Consider the following 16,503-nt stretch of genomic DNA (forward strand, 5'->3'; position numbering starts at 1 on the left):
CTCTTCTTGCTCTCTCCCCCCATTTCTCCCTTTCTCTCCTCTCACTCTTCCCTTTCTCTCTCTCTCCCTTCACACTCTCCACCCTCTTGCCCCCCTGTCCTATTTCCTACCACCTTTCTGTCTCCCCTCTTAAGCCCCCCTTTCTGCCTCTCAATTTTTTCTCTCCCTCTCCTTTCCTCCTGGGTACGCTACAATCTCTCCCTCTTTCCTCTGTCCCTCTTTTTTTTCCTCCCTCTCATCCTTCTTGCTCGCCTCCTCCTCCCCCTTTTTTCTTAGCTTTTTCTCCTCCGCCAACTCTTTTTTCCCCTTTCTCTCTCTCACCCATATCTCTCTTCTCATTATATACATACACGTGTGTACCCTAATGACAACATACTGTACATTATATACAGACCAGTGTCATGGTACATACTGGTCTGTAATTAATGTGCAGTATAGTGTCATCAGGATACAGACTGGTCTGTATATAATGTACAGTATGGTGTCATCAGGGTACAGACTGGTCTGTATATAATGTACATTATGGTGACATCAGGGTACAGACTGGTCTGTATATATTGTACAGTATGGTGTCATCAGGGTACACACTGGTCTTTATATAATGTACAGTATGGTGTCATCAGGGTACAGACTGGTCTGTATATAATGTACAGTATAGTGTGATCAGGGTACACATTGGTCTGTGTATAATGTACAGTATGGTGTCATCAGTGTACAGACGGTCTTTATATAATGTACGTTATGGTCTCATCAGGGTACATACTGGTCTGTAAATAATGTACAGTGTAGTGTCATCAAGGTACACACTGGTCTGTATATAATGTACAGTATGGTATCATCAGGGTACACACTAGTCTGTATATAATGTACAGTATAGTGTCATCAGGGTACAGACTGGTCTATATATAATGTACAGTATGGTCTCATCAGGGTACATACTGGTCTGTATATAATGTACAGTATGGCGTCATCAGGGTACAGACTGGTCTTTATATCATGTACAGTATGGTGTCATCAGGGTACAGACTGGTCTATATATAATGTACAGTATGGTGTCATCAGGGTACATACTGGTCTGTATATAATGTACAGTATGGTGTCATCAGGGTACAGACTGGTCTATATATAATGTACAGTATGGTGTCATCAGGGTACATACTGGTCTGTATATTATAATGTACAGTATGGTGTCATTGGGGTTCACACTGGTCTGTATATAATGTACAGTATGGTGTCATCAGGGTACATACTGGTCTGTATATAATGTACAGTGTAGTGTCATCAAGGTACACACTGGTCTGTATATAATGTACAGTATGGTATCATCAGGGTACACACTAGTCTGTATATAATGTACAGTATAGTGTCATCAGGGTACACACTGGTCTGTATATAATGTACAGTATGGTGTCATCATGGTACAGACTGGTCTGTATATAATGTACAGTATGGTCTCATCAGGGTACAGACTCGTCTGTATATAAAATACAGCATGGTCTCATCAGGGTACAGACTGGTCTTTATATAATGTACCGTATGGTGTCATCAGGGTAAAGACTGATCTGTATATAATGTACAGTATGGTGTCATCAGGGTACAGACTGGTCTATATATAATGTACAGTATGGTCTCATCAGGGTACATACTGGTCTGTATATAATGTACAGTATGGTGTCATCAGGGTACAGACTGGTCTATATATAATGTACAGTATGGTGTCATCAGGGTACATACTGGTCTGTATATAATGTACAGTATGGTATCATCAGGGTACAGACTGGTCTATATATAATGTACAGTATGGTGTCATCAGGGTACATACTGGTCTGTATATAATGTACAGTATGGTGTCATTGGGGTTCACACTGGTCTGTATATAATGTACAGTATGGTGTCATCAGGGTACATACTGGTCTGTATATAATGTACAGTGTAGTGTCATCAAGGTACACACTGGTCTGTATATAATGTACAGTATGGTATCATCAGGGTACACACTAGTCTGTATATAATGTACAGTATAGTGTCATCAGGGTACACACTGGTCTGTATATAATGTACAGTATGGTGTCATCATGGTACAGACTGGTCTGTATATAATGTACAGTATGGTCTCATCAGGGTACAGACTTGTCTGTATATAAAATACAGCATGGTCTCATCAGGGTACAGACTGGTCTTTATATAATGTACCGTATGGTGTCATCAGGGTAAAGACTGATCTGTATATAATGTACAGTATGGTGTCATCAGGGTACAGACTGGTCTATATATAATGTACAGTATGGTCTCATCAGGGTACATACTGGTCTGTATATAATGTACAGTATGGTGTCATCAGGGTACAGACTGGTCTATATATAATGTACAGTATGGTGTCATCAGGGTACATGATCCAGGGCACGTGTTTAGAAATGTCCCTGCACAACATGAGATTACTCTCAGAAAAAAAGTAATTTAATACTGCTTGCGGCTTTAATGTAATGTTTGGTCCCTGCAATATGGATAAAAATCATTGAGAAAAATAGCATGAGTTTCCCCGCCACCACTCCCAACAGGTCATTACAAGACCCAGTGCCGATCCTGACCTCCCTGGGGCCCTAAGCAAAATTACATGGCACATTAAAAATGAGAAGCGGGGGGGCTTTGACGACAGTGACATGTCACATTAAAGAAAGTTGAGAAGCCGGGGGAGGGGGTGTTCTTCTGCTGTCGGAAATGACTCAGCCAGCGAGTTTAGAAGCGGGGTGAGGGGGCAAAAATGACTTCTCACCAGGCAGGGCCTCTAGTAATTTGGGGGGCCCTTCGCAGCTTTCCAGGGCCCTAAGCGGCTTGCATAGTGAGCCTATAGGGAGGATCGGCCCTGACAAGACCCTTTGGCCCTATATACTTTGATAATATAATTGGAGCTCAGCAAAGAGCCACATGCAAATAATTGCATCCAAAATACAGCACACATGCAGTAAGAGCGACTGCGTTTATGGGCAAAAAAACAGCACACGTGCAGTAAGAACAAATGCGTTTATGTGCAATTAAATAGCCCACGTGCAGTAACAGCAACTGCGTTTATGTGCAATTCAAAAACCCACGTGCAGTAACAGTAACTGCGTTTATGTGCAATTAAATAGCCCACGTGCAGTAACAGCTAATGCGTTTATGGGCAAAAAACAGCACACGTGCAGTAAGAGCGACTGCGTTTATGGGCAAAAAAACAGCAAACGTGCAGTAAGATCGACTGCGTTTATGTGCAATTAAATAGCCCACGTGCAGTAACAGCAACTGCGTTTATGTGCAATTAAATAGCCCACGTGCAGTAACAGCAACTGCGTTTATGTGCAATTAAATAGCCCACGTGCAGTAACAGCTAATGCGTTTATGTGCAATTAAATAGCACACGTGCACTAACAGCAACTGTGTTTATGTGCAATCAAATAGCCCACGTGCAGTAACAACAACTGCGTTTATGTGCAATTAAATAGCACACGTGCAGTAAGAGCGACTGCGTTTATGGGCAAAAAACAGCACACGTGCAGAAAGAGCGACTGCGTTTATGGGCAAAAAAACAGCACACGTGCAGTAAGAGCGAACTGCGTTTATGGGCAAAAAAAAGCACACGTGCAGTAAGAGCGACTGCGTTTATGTGCAATTAAATAGCCCACGTGCAGTAACAGCAACTGCGTTTATGTGCAAATAAATAGCACACGTGCAGTAACAGCTAATGCGTTTATGTGCAATTAAATAGCACACGTGCAGTAACAGCAACTGCGTTTATGTGCAATTAAATAGCACACGTGCAGTAACAGCAAATGCGTTTATGTGCAAATAAATAGCACACATGCAGTAACAGCTAATGCATTTATGTGCAATTAAATAGCCCACGTGCAGTAACAGCAACTGCGTTTATGTGCAAATAAATAGCACATGTGCAGTAACAGCTAATGCATTTATGTGCAATTAAATAGCACACGTGCAGTAACAGCAACTGCGTTTATGTGCAATTAAATAGCACACAAGCAGTAACAGCAACTGCATGTATATGCAATTAAATAGCACATGTGCACTAGCAGCAACTGCGTTTAAGTGCAAATAAATAGCACACATGCAGTAACAGCTAATGCGTTTATGTGCAATTAAATAGCACACGTGCAGTAACAGCAACTGCGTTTATGTGCAATTAAATAGCACACATGCAGTAACAGCAACTGCATGTATATGCAATTAAATAGCACACGTGCACTAACAGCAACTGCGTTTATGTGCAATTAAATAGCACACGTGCAGTAACAGCTAATGCGTTTATGTGCAATTAAATAGCACACGTGCAGTAACAGCAACTGCGTTTATGTGCAATTAAATAGCACACGTCAACTAACACTGAGTACTATGTTTAGGTGTAAACTAAACAGCATGCAGGCAATACAACGCGTTAGAGCACTGCAGCTAGCACAATCTACTGCCTAACAAATAGGAATAGCTGATCTAGCTAAGCTATACAGTGTATAAATATATGTACAACGCCTAGGATGTATATATATCCTCTACACACTGTAAATTTAACTAAACTGACTAGCCTGCCTGGTCTATCTATCTATTTATCTATCTATCTATCTATCTGGTAGAAAAGACACTGGGGCTGATTTACTATGCTCTATGCGCTGCGCTGGTTCATGCCTTAATTAGTGCGCCGGGTGAAGCCTTAATTAGGCGCATGAACCAGCGTAGCAGCCGGCGCATTGAAAGTAATATGTAAAGCCGCGCCGATCTCCCTATAGAAGTCTATGGGAGAATTCAAAAGTGTTATTATTAAAGGCTAATCTGCAAGTTTTGTCCTAAAAAGTGTTTGGGGACCTCAGTCCTGCCCCAGGGGACATGTATCAATGTTTTTTTTTTTTTTAAAACGGACGTTTTTTTGGGAGCAGTGAAATTAATAATTCTTAAAGTGAAACAATAAAAGTGAAATATTCCTTTAAATTTCGTACCTAGGGGGGGTGTAATGTCAGCATGTGAAATAGCGCATTTTTCCCGCACTTAGAACTGCCCCTGCACAAAGTGACATTCAGAAGGAAAAAAAGCCATTTAAAATTCACACGCGGCTATAATGAATTGTCGGCTCTGACAATTCTGACAGGATTAATTCATAAAACAAACACAAAAATGTGTAGGGGTTCCCCCAAATTAAATTACCAGGCCCTTCAGGTCTGGAATGGATATTAAGGGGAACCCCGCCGTAAAAAAAAAAAAAAAAAGACGTGCGGTTCCCGGCAAATATCCATTCCAGGCCCTTCAGGTCTGGTGCGGATTTTAAGGGGAACTCCACCCCAAATTTAAAAAAAAAATGGCGTGGAGTCCCCCTAAAAATCCACACCAGACCCTTATCCGAGCACGTTGACCTGGCCGGCCGCAGAAAAGAGGGGGGGACAGAGTGCGGCCCCCCTCTCCTGAACCGCACCAGGCCACATGCCCTCAACATGGGGAGGATGTCCCCATGTTGATGGGGACAAGGGCCTCATCCCCACAACCCTTGCCCGGTGGTTGTGGGGGTCTGCGGGCGGGGGGCTTATCAGAATCTGGAAGACCCCTTTAACAAAGGGGTCCCCCAGATCCCGGCCCCCCCCCTGTGTGAAATGGTAATGGGGTACATTGTACCTCTACCATTTCACCCCAAAAAAAATGTCAAAGTGTTAAAAATGACAGTAGCCGGTTTTTGACAAATCTTTTAATAAAATCTTCTTTTCTTCTTCCATTCGGGTTTCTTCCGCTGCTTCTTTCTTGGGTCTTCTCGTCCACATCTTGCCCGATGTCTTCTTCTATCTTCTCCGTCCGTCCTTCAGCCTCCTCGTCTGCCCGGTGTCTTCTCCTATCTTCTTCTCCTTCAGCCTCCTCGTCTGCCCGGTGTCTTCTCCGTCCGTCCTTCAGCCTTGTCGTCTGCCCGGTGTCTTCTCCTATCTTCTTCTCCTTCCGTCGGCCTCCTCGTCCGCATCTTGTGTGTTCTCCTGTCTCCTTCTCGGTCCGCCAGCGCTTGAATTTGAATTGGCCGCCGTGTTCCGCTCCTGGGACCCGCCCCCCTCTGACGCCACAAGTAAACTCCTTAGAAGGTCATGTGCGTCAGAGGGGGGTGGGGTCACAGAGCGTCACACGGCGGGGGAATTCGATTTGAAGCGCGACGTCCGGAGAAGAAAAACCCGCCGCAGCTTCCAATTGAAGTTCCCGCCGTGTCACACTCATGTGACCCGCCCCCCTCTGACGCACATATGCCACACGCTGACTTTCAGATGAGTTAACCTGTGGCGTCAGAGGGGGGCGGGTCCCAGGAGCGGGAACACGGCGGGATCTTCAATTTCAAGCGCAGCACCCAGAAGATCAAGAAGATGTGGACGAGAAGGTCGACGGACAGAGAAGAAGATGGGAGAAGACGGCAAGATGTGGACGAGAAGACCCAAGAAAGAAGCAGAGGAAGAATGAAAGAAGAAGAAGGAACCGCGGAAAGAAGATTTTATTAAAGGAATTGTCAAAAACCGGCTACTGTAATTTTTCACACTTTTGTCACTTTTTTTTTGTAAAATGGTAGGGGTACAATGTACCCCATTACCATTTCACACAGGGGGGGCCGGGATCTGGGGGTCCCCTTTGTTAAAGGGGTCTTCCAGATTCTGATAAGCCCCCCGCCCGCAGACCCCCACAACCACCGGGCAAGGGTTGTGGGGATGAGGCCCTTGTCCCCATCAACATGGGGACATCCTCCCCATGTTGAGGGCATGTGGCCTGGTGCGGTTCAGGAGAGGGGGGGGCCGCACTCTGTCCCCCCCTCTTTTCTGCGGCCGGCTAGGTCAACGTGCTCGGATAAGGGTCTGGTGTGGATTTTTAGGGGGACTCCACGCCATTTTTTTTTTAATTTGGGGTGGAGTTCCCCTTAAAATCCACACCAGACCTGAAGGGCCTGGTATGGATATTTGGGGGGACCCCACGCCATTTTTTTGGGGGGGTTTTACGGCGGGGTTCCCCTTAATATCCATTCCAGACCTGAAGGGCCTGGTAATTTAATTTGGGGGGACCCCCATACATTTTTTGTTTTTGTTTTAATGAGCAATGACTATTCTTTATAGCCATGAGTACTTTAAACGTACTTTTTTTTACTTCAGAAATTACATCTTGTACAGGGACAGTTCTAAGCACGGGAAACATGCGTGTAAACCCCCTCCCCCCCTGTATGAAATTTAAAGGAATATTTCACTTTTATTATTTCACTTTAACCACTTGTAAACATCCCTTGTAATAGGACTAGTGTGTGACAGGTCCTCTTTATGGAGAGAGGCGGGGTCAATAAGGCTGGAAAGCATGGTATTGGAGAAAAAAAAAGATCTCATGCTTTCAGCTGCAATCATGTTCGTTCATCACAGTGGTGTAGTGTATAGCACTTTGACCTAGCAGCAAAAGGGTCGCTGGTTCGAATCCCGCCCGTGACACCATCTGCATGGAGTTTGCATGTTCTCCCTGTGCCTGCGTGGGTTTCCTCCCACACTATAAAAACATGCTGTAAATCGGATCCGGTCTAAATAAGCCCTAATATGCAGTAGTATATTTAGGTTTTGTGCTGCCCTAGGCCTGACTACATTTCTGCACCTCCTAATAGAAAAATGACCCACCCCTTCCTGTCAAAGCCACACCCTGTTTTTGTATCACCCGCCCAGGAATTTTCAGGGCACACACTAGTTCTGGGGGGGGGAGGGGGTTACTGGGGGGGGAGGGGGTTACTGCCCCGCCTCTGCACTGCCTCCTGGCATGGTGGCCATCTGTAAGCCAGAGGGGCCCCATAATCTTCTATTGCCCGGGGGCCCCATGAGTTGTCAGTCCGCCCCTGGTTCTAGTTTAAGCACAAATTTCATAGAGTTTTATTGAGAGGTCTAAGAAAATATAACCATGCCAATAGGCCAGGATACAGCGTGGCTAATATGTATGAATGTGTGTGTTAGAGCACCCCCACCCAATGTTAACTAAAAAATTATTAATTTGCAAATAAGTATTATCTACTAATTTTTTTGGGGATGTCTGCACCCCTGATAGTGACAACATTTGTGAGGTGTCTTCACCCTTTCTAATTCATTCACTTCCTGTCACATAGCCAAACAGGAAGTGAGGGTAAAACCTTACTAATATCTTTTCTTGGGGACACAGAGATCAATCTAAATAGTTTCCCATTATGTAAATTGCACTCTAGCATTTTGCTGTGTACACCCCAAATTATTAGGGATCTTGGACTTTGGGGTCCATTTACTAAAGGCAAATCCACTTTGCACTACAAGTGCAAAGCAAGGAAGAAAGAAAACAAAACAACTTTGCTTCTACAGGATTGGATGTTAAAACCATCAGTGCTTCCTCTCTGATTTTCAGCAACTATGCTTGTACTGCAGAGTGGCTTTGCCTTTACTAAACCCCAAACTAAATAATCATTTGGGGCAGGGATCCTCAAACTACGGCCCTCCAGCTGTTGTAGAACTACACATCCCATGAGGCCTTGTAATGCACTGACATTCACAGACATGACTAGGCATGATGGGAATTGTAGTTCCTGAACAACTGGAGGGCCGTAGTTTGAAGACCCATGATTTGGGGTGTACACAGTAGTGCTGGAGTGCAATTTGCTTAATGGGGACACTAGTTAGATTGACCTGTGTCCCCAAGAAATGACACTGGTAGGGTTTTAACCTCACTTCCTGTTCAGCTGTGTGACAGGAAGTGAAGCCAATTTTAAGAAAAGGGACACAAAGCTCAACCCAAAAAAAAAATCACAAAGCAGGGGTTCTAACACTCACTTGGCTTCCCTCAAACACCCACAATTTGAATAGGATTGCCTTGCGCTAGATTTAAGCACAGTGCTGTAAATCAGCACGTCAAGCCTGTCCACCAATAGCGACCCCCCCCCCCCCCCCACACAGGCCATGTTTGCAGGTTTTCCTTCATCTTGCACATGTGCTTTAAAAGACAGTCTGGACAGCAATTCTTGATAAGAGAAATCCACAAAACATGTCCTGTCAGGGGTACTTGAGGGCTGAGGACCACTGCAGAAAAAAGAAAATACTTACCACTTTGTCTTTAAAGTCATGGAGAATAAACATGGCAAACATTTCATGATTACACACCAGGAAAGAAGCTTAGACAAAAATCACACATAATTTGTTAGGCCCAAATCGATTTCAGCTGCAGCTGTCAACATATGTAGCATGAAAAAGTAACAAAAGACAAACTTAAAAATTTTAAAGTAATTTTTATTGGTCAACAAAACAAGGAAAGCAAAAAAAGACATACAAACAAACACAAACAAAAATAAGAAAGGAGACACAAAGCAGCGCCTTCTGAGCGTAGCAAGTGTGTTTAATATTGGAAATGTATTAAAACATATAGATCACCTACTCACATGTCTGATGTAGGTAAAAGCATAGTCAATTTTAAAGGGTTCATCCGCGGGGGTCCCGGAGAAGACGAGATGTCCTCATGCTAGCATGCAGTGTCCTGGTCCGTACTGCAGCGGCGATGGGAACCAAAAGCGCCCTCGGAACTGAAGTGTGCGGTACAGGTCTCCACTGTGTGCTGCTGTTGCTGCCGACTTCACATCCGGGCGCGGGAGGTGCACGCGTTCGAGGCTTTCAAGTCTCTTCTTCAGGCATAGTGGTGGCCATCTTTCCGGAGCACAATATAAATAAAGGAAAGACCGCCCTGAATACTCCAATTGGCCAGATCTTAATTACGGAACATCTAATGCCCCCCACGAGACTTATATACAGAGAGAGAAATACCGTTAAAAATTGGAATAAAATACATTTATATAAAAATATCAATTGATTAAAACCACAAACAGCGGGGGTTTACCTGAATAATCATAAAGATGGAAGCTCTATAGGCATACAGTGATAATGTCTAATAAAATCAACTCAATGGCAAATGAATATTCCCAAAAAAGGGTTATGGGTAGATAATATTAATAAGATGTAATAATAAACATAAGAAAAAACAAAATTGCTGCACCAAAAACTACCGCTGTATTAACCTCCCTCATACACACAGCACATAGAAGTATGACCTATATACTGCCTGAATAAGGACTACATATAGTAATTTATATATATTTAGGAGGAAAAAATTACTAAGAAATATTAAATTTCAATATCAGAAATACATTTCAAAAATCTAAATAACCATAGCTTTAACATCTTCACACATTTTTCATAAAATAAGGCCACATAGACAAATACATCAAAGTGAACATCATTTAAAAATAAACCAAAACCATTGGCAAAATAAAACAAAAACCATGCAACAAACCACATTTGTGTTTAGCAACAGCATTTCTGCCAGCCTGCCCCTTCTGAGGGCAGCTGAGGAATGATCGATCCCTGCTTTTTATAACAGTGCTAGTAATGAAGCAATTGAAATCACATGAACAAATTGCAGTCTCTAGTTTGGGTGAGCTTGTAATTGCGCACACCTGGTATTAACCCAAACCACGCTCTATGAGCATCCAAGTGTTTTTCACCTTTTAAAAAGAAAGGATATTTTTTTTCTAAGTGTTTGAGCATGCTCAGTTCATCACACATGTAGGAACCAAGCTGCAATGGCATGAGAGCTTTTTTTTTTTTTTTTTTTTCCTGATCTGATGCTTTCCAGCCTGAAGGGGAGGTGTTAAAGACAGAAGTAAACATGCACATTTAATAATCTATTTGTGGGAAAAAAAAGGTTGCCAATTTTGTTTGGGAGCCACGTCGCACGACTTCGCAATTGTCAGTTAAAGCGACGCCGTGCCGAATCACAAAAACTGGCCCGGTCATTGACCAGCAATATGGTCCGGGCTCAAGTGGTTAAAAATTCACAAAACACTAAAGTTAGCCCAATTTTTGTTGATAATGTGAAAGATGATGTTACACCGAGTAAATAGATACCTTACATGTCACGCTTTACTATTGCAAACACGCCTGGAATGGGGCCAAAATTCAGTACTTGAAATTCCCCATAGGCGACCTTTTTTTTTCCCACAAAGAGAGCTTTATTTTGGTGGTATTTGATCACCTCTGCGTTTTTTGAATTTTTCGAGCTATAACCAAAAATAGAGCGACAATTTAAAAAACCAAAAAGAGTAATTTTGACTTTTTGCTATAATAAATATCCCCTAAAATATATATTCTAAAAAATAAATAAATCCCTCAGTTTAGGCCAATACATATTCTACATCTTTTTGGTTCCCAAAAACTCGCAATTAGCGTTTATTGATTGGTTTTGGCAAAAGTCTCCAAAATATGGCATTTTTGTTGTATTTTTTATTTAACAAGTTATTGCGGCGATCAGCGATTTTTATCGGTACTGCGACATTATGGCGGACACATCAGACACTTTTTTGGAACCATTGGCATTTTTCTAGCGATCAGTGCTCTAAAAATGCATTGCTTACTCTAAAAATGCCACTGGCAGGGAAGGGGTTAACACTAGGTGCGAGGGAGGGGTTAAATATGTTCCCTGGGTGTGTTCTAACTGAAGGGGGGGGGGACTGACATGGGTAAATGACAGATCGCTGTTCATGAAGGGGAACTCCAGACCAAAAAAAAAAATGTGGGTTCCCCTTCAGGTGCATACCAGGCTCTTAGGCTTGGTCTGGAACATAAGGGGTTAAACCCGCACCGAAAACCAGCGTGGGGTTCCCCCCAAGATCCAAACCAAGCCCTCATCCCAGGCACGCAGTCTGGCCGGACAGGAATGGGGGCGGGGATGAGCGAGCGCCCCCCCTCCTGAGCCGTACCGGACCGCATGCCCTCAACATGGGGGAGTGTGTGCTGTGGGGGAGGGGGGCACTGCCCCCCCACAGCACTCTTGTCCCCATGTCGATAGGGACAAGAGCCTCTTCCCGACAACCCTGGCCGTTGGTTGTCGGGGTATGCGGGCGGGGGGCTTATCAGAATCTGAGAGGCCCCTTTAATAAGGTGGCCCCCAGATTCCGGCCCCCCACCCTATGTGAAGGAGTATGGGGGTACATCGTACCCCTACCCATTCACCTGGGGAAAAAAATGTAAAGAAATAAAACACCACACATGAATAAATTAATTTATTAGTCTGCTGGGGGTCTTCTGCCGGGGCCCCCCACCACCACCCCATTAGGCCCCGGGCTTCGCCGTCTTTCACCGGGACCCCCTTCACCAGTGAGGCTCCTTGCCTTTGGGGGAGGGTCCCGGGCTTCGACGGTTTCTGTGGGGGGGGTGCACTTGCACCCCACCCCCGTCTTCAGGCCGTAATTCACCGGGACCCCCTTCACCAGTGAGGCTCCTGCCTTTGGGGGAGGGTCCCGGGCTTCTACGGTGTTTTCCGCCGGGGGGCGACACCCACGGGCTTCTGCGATGCCTTCCGCTTCTACCTGTCTCCTCCGCGGAGCACGGGGCTTGTCTCCGCTGTCTTCTCCCTTCTCTTCCATTCGATGTTGACATGACGAGGTCCAGCGCTGGAATGCCATCTGAGCAGCGGGCATGGACTTATATAGGGCAATGCCACCATGTGACCTCAACCCATGTGACATCACATTCCCATCATGCCCAGGGAATGTGATGTCACATGGGTTGAGGTCACATGGTGGCATTACCCTATATAAGTCCATGCCCGCCGCTGACACGGCATGTCAGCGCGGAACCTCGTCGTGTCAACATCCTATGGAAGAGAAGGGAGAGGACAGCGCAGACAAGCCCTGTGCTCCCGGAGGAGACAGGCAGAAGAAGGAAGAGAGAAGAAAGAAGACGGAAGAAAGCCCTGGCTCCACGGGGGAGCCAGGCAGAAGAGGGAGCAGAGAAAAGACCTGGGAGTTGGCGCACCCCCGGCAGAAGACCAGGAAGACCGGAACCCTGGCGGAAGGCACCGGAAAGACCGGGGGATAGGCGCCATCCCCCGGCAGAAGACCCCGAAGTCCGGATGCCCCCCCTAATGTAAAAGAGCTTAAATGGGGTGGGGGCATCCGGCAGAAGGCTCCGGAGAGGACCGAGGGATGGCGCCCTCCCCCGGCAGAAATCACCGAAGCCCAGGGTCCCGGCAGAAGATCGGGAAAGAAGAAACCCCCCCTTGTAAGAGAGCTAAAGAAGAAAGGGGGGGCTCCGGAGCAGATTAATAAAATATTTTATTGTGTGGTGTTTTATTTTACTTTACACTTTCCCCCATGTGAATGGGTAGAGGTACGATGTACCCCATACTCATTCACATAGGGTGGGGGGCCGGTATCTGGGGGCCCCCTTATTAAAGGGAGCTCGCAGATTCCGATTAGCCCCGCCCGCATACCCCGACAACCAATGGCAAGGGTTGTCGGGAAGAGGCTCTTGTCCCTATCGACATGGGGACAAGAGTGCTGTGGGGTGGGGGGGCAGTGCCCCCTCCCCCACAGCACACACTCCCTCATGTTGAGGGCATGCGGTCTGGTACGGCTCAGGAGGGGGGGGCGCTCGTCCCCACCCCCATTCCTGTCCGGGCCAGACTGCGTGCTTGGGATGAGGGATTGGTTTGGATCTGGGGGGGGGAACCCCGCGCTGAATCGGCGCGGGTTTAACCCCTCTTGTTCCGGACCAAGCCTAAGAGCCTAATGTAGCCCTGAAGGGGGACCCGCGCCGATTTCAAGTTTGAAATTTGGCGCGGAGTTCCCCTTCATGGCTGAAAACAGCTCGGAGATTCCCGTGCGCCGCGTCACGCAGCGCATTCACGGGTACGCCGCTTGGTATTTACCAAGATTTTCACGGCGTACTGACAAGGCGCACGGGAAGCGCCGAAATTTCTCTCTGCGCATGCCCAGTATGCAAATGAACCTCCCGAGGTTCAGGCGCACTGTGCAAGCGTACGGGGATCTGTTTTAAAAAAACACTTTCCCTTTCAATTCGGCCCGCCAAACACATTCAAACACATGTCACTTCACTTCCCCTGCATCCCCCCACCTCCCCCCTAATAAACTCCCGCCCAAACCCCCACAATTTACATTTCAATGTGCCGTGCGCCAGATCTGTACTGGTGCACAATGCACCCTCTCCTGGGCGCACGGAGCACATTAGTAACTAGGGAAATACACTGCACTAGCAGCGTATTTCTTTAGTAAATGACCAAATGGCTGCTACTCCTGCTTTTACTCCATGAGTCATGGAGTAAAGGCTTGGTAAATCAGCCCCACTGTGTCTCTCTCTATCTCTCTCTCTCTAACTGACTGACTGACTTATTTTCTTTAACAACGCCATAACAAGTGTGTTGTGGCTTTGTTAAAGAAAATAAGTCAGTCAGTCAGTGACACACGGCTGCCTTGCAGGTGGCCTTATATAGTGTGGGGCGTGTACTAAACCCCCTGAGCCATAATTGGCCAAAGCCACCCTGGCTTTGGCCAATTATGGTTCTTTGTTTTTTGCGCGCTGTGATTGGCCAAGCATGCAGGGTCATGGTGCATGCTTGACCAATCATCAGCGCGCAATGCCGCAGTGAATTATGGGCCGTTGCGCGTCATTCGAATTTGGTGCGAACGACCCGTTTTGTTCGAAATTTGTCGAACGTACGAACAGACAATGTTCGAGTCGAACATAAGTTTGAATCGAACACAAAGCTCATCCCTACTGGTCTGTATATAATATACAATATGCTGTCAGGCTACAGACTGGTCTGTATATAATGTACAGTATGGTGTCATCAGGGTACTAGTGTTGCTCACGAATATTCGCATTGCGAATATTCGACTCGAATATAGCATATTCGAGAAATCGCGCTATATTTCGAATTTCGCGGTGAATATTCGCAATTCCGAATATTCGCATTTTTTCAATTTGATTTTTAAAACAGATCACATCCTATCGACGTCTAAAAGCATTGCTGGTATGATTAGAGACCCTGGGCCGAGTAGCTAAGCTGAGGCGATCCTTTTATGTTGCCAAATTGAAAAAAAAAAAATTGCGATTTTTCGCTATTGCGAATGCGAAAATGATTGCGAATTTTCGATAACTGTGGTAGGAGAACTCTGATTGTCTCTGATGCAAAAGAAAAGGGGGGGGCTTTGTGTATGTTTCTGTTATGAATATTTGTATGTTTGATATTATTTTTTTTTGTAAGAAGGAAAAAATTGCGCATACCTTAAAAAAAGGGGAGAATACAGCAGCAACTCAAAAATGTTATACAACATAATTTAATACAAGACAGAAAATGGAGTCGCTCTACAAGAATAAAAAATATGTCTAGTGACAAGACATGTGGGCAAATTATAAAATAAGCAAGCGCAAATAACTTGTGAAATACACAGTGAAACAAATATATAAAGAAATATAGTCCCAATAATAGAAAAATAATCTTTCATAAAAATGTCTTTGATATGTGAAGTGAAAAAAAGTCCAAACGGCTGTGACAGATGGATAGAGTAAAGAATCACCACCAATGCAAAACACTTTTTATTTTCTATTGTAAAATATCAAGAATATTCTGAGCCAATCAGAGTGCTCCTTCCGCATTTGCCGAATATTCGCAATTATTTTGTATTGTAAAATATCACGAATATTCTGAGCCAATCAGAGTGCTCCTACAGCATTTGTCGAAATTGCGCAGTAAATATCGCATTCGCATGTTGCGATATTTCGATAAAATATCACGAATATTCTGAGCCAATCAGAGCGCTCCTCCAGCATTTCTCGAAATTGCGCAATAAATATCACATTCGCATGTTGCGATATTTCGATAAAATATCACGAATATTCTGAGCCAATCAGAGCGCTCCTCCAGCATTTCTCGAAATTGCGCAATAAATATCGCATTCGCATGTTGCGATATTTCGATAAAATATCACGAATATTCTGAGCCAATCAGAGTGCTCCTACCGCAGTTATCAAAAAATCGCAATTATTTTCGCATTCGCAATAGCGAAAAATCGCAATCATTTAATTTCGATAAAATATCACGAATATTCGAATTTAGCGAATATATCTCGAATATTCGAATATATATTCGAGATATATCGCGAAATCGAATATGGCATATTCTGCTCAACACTACAGGGTACATACTGGTCTGTATATAATATACAATATGCTGTCAGGCTACAGACTGGTCTGTATGAAATGTACAGTATGGTGTACATATAATGAACAGTCTGTATCCTGATGGCACCATACTGTGAATTATATACAGACACCGTACTGTACATTATGTACAGACCAGTGTATATATCATACAGAATGGTGTCGGAGGTGACACCATGTTTTACCGCACTAGGTGGCACCAATCCCAGTGACACCACTGAAGGGTACCAGCACATTTTATGAACTATGTACCACCCAATATACTTCCTTTTCTTAGCGGCACTGAGCCTTACAAACTTTTTGCACTGAACCCTGTTTTTTATTGAGTTATTGACTAATTCAGCAGCAATAATGTAAAATACTGATTGAAATAGAATATGCTTAACATTCTTTTCCTAGGATTGGAATCAAAACATCAAAACTAAACAAATTACACACAGTCTGTCAAAAATCAATA

The sequence above is a fragment of the Rana temporaria genome, chromosome 2 (genome assembly GCF_905171775.1).
Source record: "Rana temporaria chromosome 2, aRanTem1.1, whole genome shotgun sequence".
NCBI classification, from domain to species: domain Eukaryota; kingdom Metazoa; phylum Chordata; class Amphibia; order Anura; family Ranidae; genus Rana; species Rana temporaria.